Raw genomic sequence first — 10000 nt, 5'->3', positions numbered from 1 at the left:
GCTGATTTACCTCAGGAATAATAAGACGAAAAGAAGAGTAGGGACAAAATGAAGGAGAAAATTATTTAAGCAACCCTAGCTATTAGATCATCACAACGCACTCCCTTGTTGTCCCGCTAAACAAAAGTAAGGGGACTATCAACACGTATATTAATGGAATAACTGTCTTGGGACACCTATCTGTTGTATGCATGCCACTCCGAGAACCGCAACAATATATACAACAAGAAGCGAATACTTCGATATCGCGCGGCTGGGGGCAGTAAAAGGTCAAGAATGATGAAACAATTTTGCAGTTATAAAATTTAAATGTAGACACGGTGAATTAGCATGCATGATGGGAAGAGTTGTGACGTTGGGCAAATTTCTAGTTATAGCCCTGAGATCAAAGGGACGTACGAGGCCATAAGTGTGACAGAAGACACAGGACAGAATAGCCAATTATAAAACAGCGCGATGTCGCCGCGATGTAATAACCACTTCTGTCACCAAAAAGAAGAAGAAATCACCTCCACAAGACGTTTTAAAAACACTTCCGGTGAAAAACAATGAAGAACGAGAGTTACAACGCTGCGCGTCAACTACAAACGGAACAGGAAGATTATCACTTCCTGCTCAGAAAATCAACTTCCGGCTCACACAGAAAATGATTCAGCACAAAAAACGTTGCTCTTCCGCATTAACCCCGCCCACAATTCACCCGGCAAACTCCGCCCACAATCCACCTGGCAAACTCCGCCCACAATCCACCCGGAAATCTCCGCCCACAATCCACTCGGAAATCTCCGCCCACAATCCACCCGGCAATCTCCGCCCACAATTCACCCGGCAAACTCCGCCCACAATCCACCCAGCAATCTCCGCCCACAATACACCCGGAAATCTCCGCCCACAATACACCCGGAAATCTCCACCCACATCACACCCGGAAATCTCCGCCCACAATCCACTCGGAAATCTCCGCCCACATCACACCCGGCAAACTCTGCCCACAATCCACCCGGCAATCTCCGCCCACAATACACCCGGAAATCTCCGCCCACAATCCACCCAGAAATCTCCGCCCACAATCCACCCGGAAATCTCCGCCCACAATACACCCGGAAATCCCACCCACAATCCACCCGGCAATCTCCGCCCACAATACACCCGGCAAACTCCGCCCACAATACACCCGGCAATCTCCGCCCACAATACACCCGGCAAACTCCGCCCACAATACACCCGGCAAACTCCGCCCACAATACACCCGGCAAACTCCGCCCACAATACACCCGGCAAACTCCGCCCACAATACACCCGGAAATCCCGCCCACAATGCACCCGGCAATCTCCGCCCACAATCCACCCAGCAATCTCCGTCCACATCACACCCAACAATAAGTGTGACAGAAGACACAGGACAGAATAGCCAATTATATAACAGCGCGATGTCGCCGTGCTATAAATTTGTATATACAGTGTATGTATATATATATATATATATATATATATATATATATATATATATATATATATATATATATATATATATATATATATTTTTATATATATATATATATATATATATATATATATATATATATATATATATATATTTTACATGCCCCCAAAGCAGGCAGGCGAAACTTTATGCTGCCTTGGTATGAAATAGTGGGGATCCATTTTCCGATACAATGGCGTTTGAACAGTAACAGCGAATATTTAATGTGGCCGCGGCCACATAGCCGATGTTTTCCCCCACACAAAGTTGCATTTGTACCCTGAGTTTGGAGTTTGTAATTTCAAAGATGTGGCGTACAAAGAACACATACAGGAAGAGAGGGTGGGAGGAAGAGAGGGTGGGAGGAAGAGAGGGTGGGAGGAAGAGAGAGAGATAGGGAGGGAGGGTGGGAGGAAGAGAGGATGGGAGGAAGAAAGGGTGGGAAGAAGAGGGGGTGGGAAGAAGAGAGGGAGAGAGGAAGAGAGGGTGGGAAGAAGAGAGGGAGAGAGGAAGAGAGGGTGGGAAGAAGAGAGGGAGAGAGGAAGAGAGGGTGGGAAGAAGAGAGGGAGAGAGGAAGACAGTGATTTTTGCCTTTTATAGGTTTAGAGATGTCCAATAGAAAAAACTCATTCTCATCACACACTGATTCACTGATTGATATTGTCGTGGGTCTGGCGGTTAGAATAACCCCCCCCCCCAGCCCACTTGTGGTGGATGGGTGGTTAACACCGACCAGGCCAGATCGCCGAGCGGTTTCCTTCGAGGCGAACACGTGATCCTCAGAGATTATGCCGCATGCTGGAGAGGCAGGGCACCATGGGCAGAGCGACAGAAGCACAGCACAAGGGGTTTATACTCGAACCTATCACAGACACATGGACACCAGCAACTTAAAATAAACACAGGGATTTAATTCCAAATAGATCAAATATTTACAAGGGTAATAAGTCAAAATGTTATAATAATACGTGAGGTCAATGAAAGCCTAAAGTTGAGGTGCCTCCACACACAGACTTTAATACAGACAAGGGGAAAACAAAATAAAAGAAAATCCTCCCTTTATTCTGGCACTTTGCTTTGTCCAGAGATGGTTTTTGTTGAACTTTAGGGTCGAGCTGCGTCGTCATGCTCGAGAAAATGTGCCCAAAATGGCGCCGAACCGCTCTTTGGACAGGAAACGCACATGGGGTAATCCATGAGGCGGTATTCAACATCAGGGCTCACCAACTGCGGTGCGGCTTCTTCTCATGAATGAAATAACAAATTTTCCTCTCTTACACGAGGTCTGCTCACAACGATCGTCCATCTTCTTCGACCACACGACGAGACGATCTCTGAGGGTCCGTGATAAGGCCACAAGGCACGCTCCACTTCCCTCCTCAGAAACGTGCACACTTTACGGTTCAGCCGAACAGTCAATGGCTATGCCTCACCAAACGTTGCTGTAGGAGGGATGTGTGTGTGTGTGTGTGTGTGTGTGTGTGTGTGTGTGTGTGTGTGTGTGTGTGTGAGAGTGTGAGTGTGAGTGTGAGTGTGAGTGTGAGTGTGAGTGTGAGTGTGAGTGTGAGTGTGAGTGTGAGTGTGAGTGTGAGTGTGAGTGTGAGTGTGAGTGTGAGAGAGAGAGAGAGAGAGAGAGAGAGCACGAGAGAGAGAGAGAGAGAGAGAGAGAGAGAGAGAGAGAGAGAGAGAGAGAGAGAGAGAGAGAGAGAGAGAGAGAGAGAGAGAGAGAGAGAGAGAGAGAGAGAGAGAGAGAGAGAGAGAGAGAGAGAGAGAGAGAGAGAGGTGAGCGATGGAGGTGGGGTTAGTAAATAGAGTGATATGTTATGCTTAATGACCGAACAAACACACAAAAACAAACTCATTCAAAACAGCTGTACACACAACGACACAACAGTTTTGTAAAGTAATCTGCTGCCACATCTGCAAAAACTTTGAGATCCCAGTTCCAGAAAATTTGTGGGAACATGAACCAAAAATAATCACTGAAAACATGGAAGTACCTCCCGCTCATGTACGAACTAATGATCCCATCGGGCGTGAACGTCGAAAACAAAGTGTTGTGACCAGATATACTTAGGTACAAAAAATAGAAGACGGCATTGCTTATTGAGATGCCAATACCAGTGATTTTGGATTAAACAATGCAGAAATCAAGAAAACTACCAAACACCAAGACCTCAAGAATGAAGTGAGAAGATCCTGGAAGCTGAAGAATGCCAAATTTGTACCAGTGATAGCTGGAGCTGCAGGATTGATGACAAAGAATCTCAAAAATATATTAAACATAGGGGCAATACCCATAGGCGGCTTGGGCGCTCACGTGGTAGCGGCTGGATAAGATAATCAGGCAACTACTGGTAAGCAGGGATGACCCACAAAATATAGAATGGACAAGAGAGTAAATACCTATGGCTTTTCAGCCCAAATTGGGCTTTTACTTTTCAGTAAATACCCCTCAGCCCGAATTGGGCTGAAAAAGAGGTATTGTCGTCACAGGCGTTGTCCGCGGGTGTCTGTCAACTTTTGGTTTCCGTCAATTTCGAGGAGAACGCCTCGTCCAATTAAATCCATTTTTGCAGGGTGTGTTGGGGTTGAGTAGAGGAAGGTTCCTTTCGAAAATGGGTGCGCTGCGATTTTCAATGTGGCCTCCATGGCAGCCATCTTTAAATTGGTTTCCGTCGATTTCGAGGAGATCGCCTTGTCCGATTAAATCCATTTTTGCAGGGTGTGTTGGGGTTGAGTAGAGGAAGGCTCCTTTCGAAAATGGGCACGCTGAGATTTTCACTAGCTGGCACGGAAGCCATCTTGAAGTCTGATTGATTTTCGATATGACGTCCAACGTGCTCTAACTGACTGCATCATCGTGATATCACTGCTTCCTTTTTCAATGCATGCACTGAGGGGTTACGCCCGCTTTGCGGAGCTATTTTTTTAATGCCATCATAGGTGATGAAGGTTGTGGTCAAATTTAATTGAAAGCATCCGTGAAGTTTTAGAGAAGAAGTTGCAAGTATTTGGAGACAGACAGACAGATGGACGGACGGCACATCATCCCCTAAGCTCCCCAGAACTACTTTACAGGTGAGCTAAAAACCATCCCTGGGAATATCACCACAAACAAACTGTAGTTGGAAGCCGTCATGGGCTCAGTAACGATCCTGAAGAGAGACCTCGGCACAAAACTTTGAAAAGAGAAAACTTCACAGCTTGGTCCATGAATCGTGACCCCTTAATGAAATGAAGGGGGATACTTTGAGCCTGCCCTGGGAGGACTCCATTCCACATTCTGAAACACACATATGTAGATACCAATCATCGACACACACACACACACACACACACACACACACACACACACACACACACACACACACACACACACACACACACACACACACACACACACACACACACACACACACACACACGGCCGATATCAGCAATTTTTCTGGAATCGGTAGGTTGGAGTCAGTGTGATTACCGACTACAGTATGTACTGTAAACAACCCACAAACCTTGAGTAGCTTTTGTGGTGTCCGAGGCGCAGCGGAACATGGAGAGTGAGAGTGTTAGCAGTAACTCCGCTTTATTGCGCGTCCGGATGTACATCACTGCCACCCCGAGCGGGCGAGTCATTATATACGAAAACCCAATCACGTGATACAGCACACTCCTCCCCTCGTAAAATGACAAGTCAAATGATGAAATGACAATCATAACATGACCAACCGAAACCAATCAACATTCACAATTCTCCAAGTACCGCGGCCGCACTCTGACCCGCCTCGGACGGGCAGCGACGCCAGACGGCCCAGGCTTAGACGCTCGGTCGAGGTGACACCCTCGCCGGACTTGCCCCATCTGCAACAACAACCGCCCCCGGCCGACCAGCTTGCTCGTCGTCCTCGGGCAGGACTGAATCAGGTGAAGACCCCGCGGGCATCGGCACGTCCGGCCCTGGCGATACAACGTCTGGCCACGGCGACAACACAGGAGGGGGTCCCACACCGCTCGGCACGGCGGGGGGCGGGGGTGACGTTGAACAGCGATCATGCATTTGGTCCACGTGCCGCTTCCACACCTCCCCACCATCAGTCCGCACCATGCAATTTGCCGGCCCCAGTACCACAGAGACCACAGCCGGCACCCATTTGGAACTAAACCGTGGAAATAATCGCGCACCATTACCCGCTGTCCCACATCAAAACCACGCAGCAGCGTCGGACGCGACACCGCCCCACTCACCGACCCCCCAGGTCGCAGCAAATCCAGTCTGGACCGCAATGCCCGTCCATAGAGACGAATGGCAGGAGAATCGCCGGTGACAGGATGAATCGCGTTCCTGTAATGGAGCAAAAAAACATCGACCACCGTCTGCACAGGTGCAACACCCCCTCCCCCCCTGCGCAAAGCCCGTTTCAACATTTTAACAAACGACTCCGCCTGCCCATTCGTCTCAGGATGATACGGTGCGGACCTTAGATGTCGAATACCGTTTTGACACATAAACTCATCAAATACACCTGCGATGAACTGCGGACAGTTATCAGAGACCATGACCTCGGGTAATCCTTTATTGGCAAAGATCGTCCGCAGTTTCTCCACTGTAATGTTTGCTGATGTATGCTGCATTACTACAACCTCCGGCCATTTCGAGAATGCATCGATCACAATCAAAAACATTTTGCCATTAACCGGCCCCACAAAATCTACATGGACCCTCTGCCAGGCTCTGCCTGGGGTCGGCCATAGTCCCGAGGCTCGACGCAGGTTATCAGCATCTGTTTGACATGTGGCGCAACGCTTAACCAACTGCTCAATGTCTTTGTCCAACCCCAGCCACCACCACAGGCGACGAGCAAGACTCTTGGTCTTCATGACGCCAAGGTGACTGACATGCAGTTCTTCCAAACACCGCTGCCTGAACTTCGGTGGAATCACAGTCCTCATTCCCCACATAACGCACCGTTGGACCAGCGACAGCTCCGATGCGCGCAACGCGAAAGGCTGAAATGCCGGTGTCGAAGGTAGATCGCTCCAATTCCCCGTAGAAATCGCCTGGACCATTTTCGCATCTTGTAAACCAGAAATAAGATGATCTCTGAGCCGAGCTGGACGCTCCGCTGCCGTGAACTTGCAGGCCACGGACGAATGCTTCACTCGCGCCACGAAATCAGCGACGCGCTCCCCCGTACCTTTCGCGAGGCGATCGAACTGGTATCGAGCGAGCTGTAATGATTTCTCCGGCACCATGTGTGCTTTCATCTCCTGCACAATGTCCCGAAAGGACAGAGTGTCCCCACGGGGCTTGTCCAACGCCACCAAATCACTCAGCAGTCGATAATGTTCCGCCGATAGCGAGGCGAGCAAGATCGACTTCTGTTTGCTCTCGTCGACCACATCATTCGCGTGCAAATAGCACCCCAACTGTTCTGAAAACAATTCGAAGTCGTCTCCGACGAAAACGGGCACCTGTCCGTGCGCCGTGACTCTTCGATCAACCATCCTCGTCAGCCAACTGTGATGTCCGAGGCGCAGCGGAACATGGAGATGTTCGGATGTACATCACCGCCACCCCAAGCGGGCGAGTCATGATATACGAAAACACAATCTCGTGATACAGCACACCTTTCACCAATAAACGTTACATTTTTAGAGACGTTTCAGAGAGATGATCACAAACATTAATCTTTATAAACAGCTGCGGGTGGAAAAAAATTAACTTGGTAATTTAGAAAATACGTTAATATGGCCAACGGCTCAGAAATCGGGTGTTATCAAATATATTTTACTTTGAAACTCACAAAGAGAAACATTTAACATTTGTATAGAAAACCCGATAACCAAATACTTTCGCAACAGGTGCGAGGAGAAAGAAAAACATGAAAGAACCTCCATAGGATACGGGATGAACCTTCACCAACACGGCACCCGTTACAGGCATGGCATGCCCACACACCCGCGGAGAGTCCGTTCAGATCCAAATCTACACACATGTACCATGTCCGTGTGTGCTGTGTACATACCTCTACCTTGTAGTTACTGTCGACTGCACATCCCCATCAGGACACGAACTGTCCTGTACAGCTCAGTAATTGGCTTCAGCACTCAAACAAACACTCCAATGGAACACCTGGCTTGGCAAGCGATTACCAATTACTGTCGATACAACTCTGCACCCGGAATTGTCCGTGAAATGTCCGAATTAGACAAATCAACACTTTATTCAGGAGTCGGAACTGCTGATGGTTTCAAATCTGGAGCTTACATTTTGTAATTCTGGTTAGTTTAAGAGATTCTCTCTCGGTGATTCATATGCACACATGAAATAATGCCACGAATGGTGGCGTCTCCCAGCGTTTATAAGCATTGCAATCTACCCAGTGATTTGTAGTGATGATAAACAGGCATTCAATAATATGAGTGAAGAAAGTGAAGAAAAAAAACTTTATCGCGAAGAAATCGTTGCGGCCTGTTCCAAGTCGAGGCATGGTCGAGCAGGCCAAAAAAACATGGCGGCTTCAGACCCCAGCGAGGTAACCCAGGAAACGCCTTAAGACCCCGACAGCGAGGTGGCCAAGGATCGCCTTATGAAGGATATAATTAAATAAGGCCGTTAATTATCTTCAAAAGGAGTGTTTTAATTAACCCAAACACTCAATTTTCACTCTTGCACTTCATTGGAGTTTTCTAAGTATCCATGCAAAGTTTCAAGCTGCTCAGTTTTTTTTATTTATTTATAGTTTTGGTGTTATGGAGGAGACACACTGACACACACACACACACACACACGCACCCACGCACGCACGCACGCACGCACGCACGCACGCACGCACACACACACACACACACACACACGCGCACGCGCACACGCACTCACACGTGCACATTGTGTTTTATTAGTATAGAAGATATTGAAATATATATTATATGACCCGTGAACCTGTTGGGGTCCCGTTGTGACAGCTGTTGATGAAAAAAATAATTAAAAAAAAAAGATAGCTCCAGCGAACGATACCGCTGAGGTTGTTTGCATTGATCAAATTCTCCCGAAAGAGTACTTGACTGAATCGGGAATTGTTTTTTTAATAATTTTTTCTTTGTCCGATTTGAATGAAACTTGATACTGCACACCACAGGAGAATGCTGAGTAAGGTGGCCCTAAAATTTTTGCGCTATCGTGTACCGTTTTGGCTGTATTTCGGGAACATACACACATAAACAGATGTTTGGTACTACAGAACTTTAATATGGATACAAACAAACACGACATAATAGTGACCGAAGCTTTTCGTGCTGCACTCTTCCACGAGATACAAAATTGCCTTGATCAATATCCTGGTTAACAGAGCAAAGAGGATTTGTTCACCTTGTAATCTTCCTGCTGAAATTGACAAAATCATGAATATACTCGGTGAGAATGGTTATCCTGAGCATATAGTTAAGGGATACACACACAAGTTTCTAAACACGATAAAAGATTGGAAGATTGGTCCGGACAAATGTCGAGTCCATATCAGGATGCCCTGGAAAGGGCAATCATCACGAAGGTTTGAAGTACAAATCAAACATATTGTGTCCAACACGTTTCTGGCTGTGCAACCCCAAGTAATCTTTACCTCTCGCCGTTTGCTGTCGTCAGTCAACGAGGATGTGCTACCCACCTCACAAACCAGCAATGTTATTTATGAGTTTAAGTGCCGATGTGAAGCTCGGTACGTGGAACGCACAACACTAAGATTGGCTGATCGGATCAAACAACACGTCTCTTTGGCGATTCGAAGAAAGATTGTGAGGGTTAGAACACAACCAGTGTGAGCATGTAGAAATATCCAGCAACCACCGGCCACTGTACCCGCTTCATCTGCCATTGCACAGCACCTGGTTCCAACCCTATCTGTGCAGACCAGGACAATGCAGATATGTTCAGGATATTGAGTCGAGGTCGGAGCTAGTTTCATTTACGTATGTTGGAAGCAACCTTCATCCTCACCACCGATCCAACACTATGTCGTCAAAAGGAATTTGTACGATCTCTGTGTCTCTTTCAGCATGGAAAGATCAAGGGAAGTACGTTAACTAATGGTGAATGGACCTGAGGGGAAACCCATCCCCCCTCCTTCCAGGATGTGGTTGCAAACGTCAATCATCAACGAACTCTGCTCCAGCCAATGGGAGCTCGAGGTGAAGATGATGAGCCGACCAATGGGCATTCGGATTAACTGTGACGTCATTACGGTTGAACCAATCAGCGTCTACCTTATTGAGACTTGTGTATAAAGTACACGCCTTCACTTCGTTCTTCATTTGCTGTGATTTTTTTACCCTGAAGAGTACAACACGAAAAGCTTCGGTCACCATTATGGCGTGTTTGTTTGTATCCATATATATACAAGATGAGAGTTTTCGTCATGTATGTATATATATATATATATATATATATATATATATATATATATATATATATATATATATATATATATATATATATATATATATATATATATATATATATAT

The sequence above is a fragment of the Eptatretus burgeri genome, chromosome 3 (assembly GCF_056783735.1).
Source record: "Eptatretus burgeri isolate ZD-2024b chromosome 3, Ebu_testis_v1, whole genome shotgun sequence".
Classification (NCBI taxonomy): Eukaryota; Metazoa; Chordata; class Myxini; order Myxiniformes; family Myxinidae; genus Eptatretus; species Eptatretus burgeri.
Note: the sequence above shows the minus strand (reverse complement) of the source record.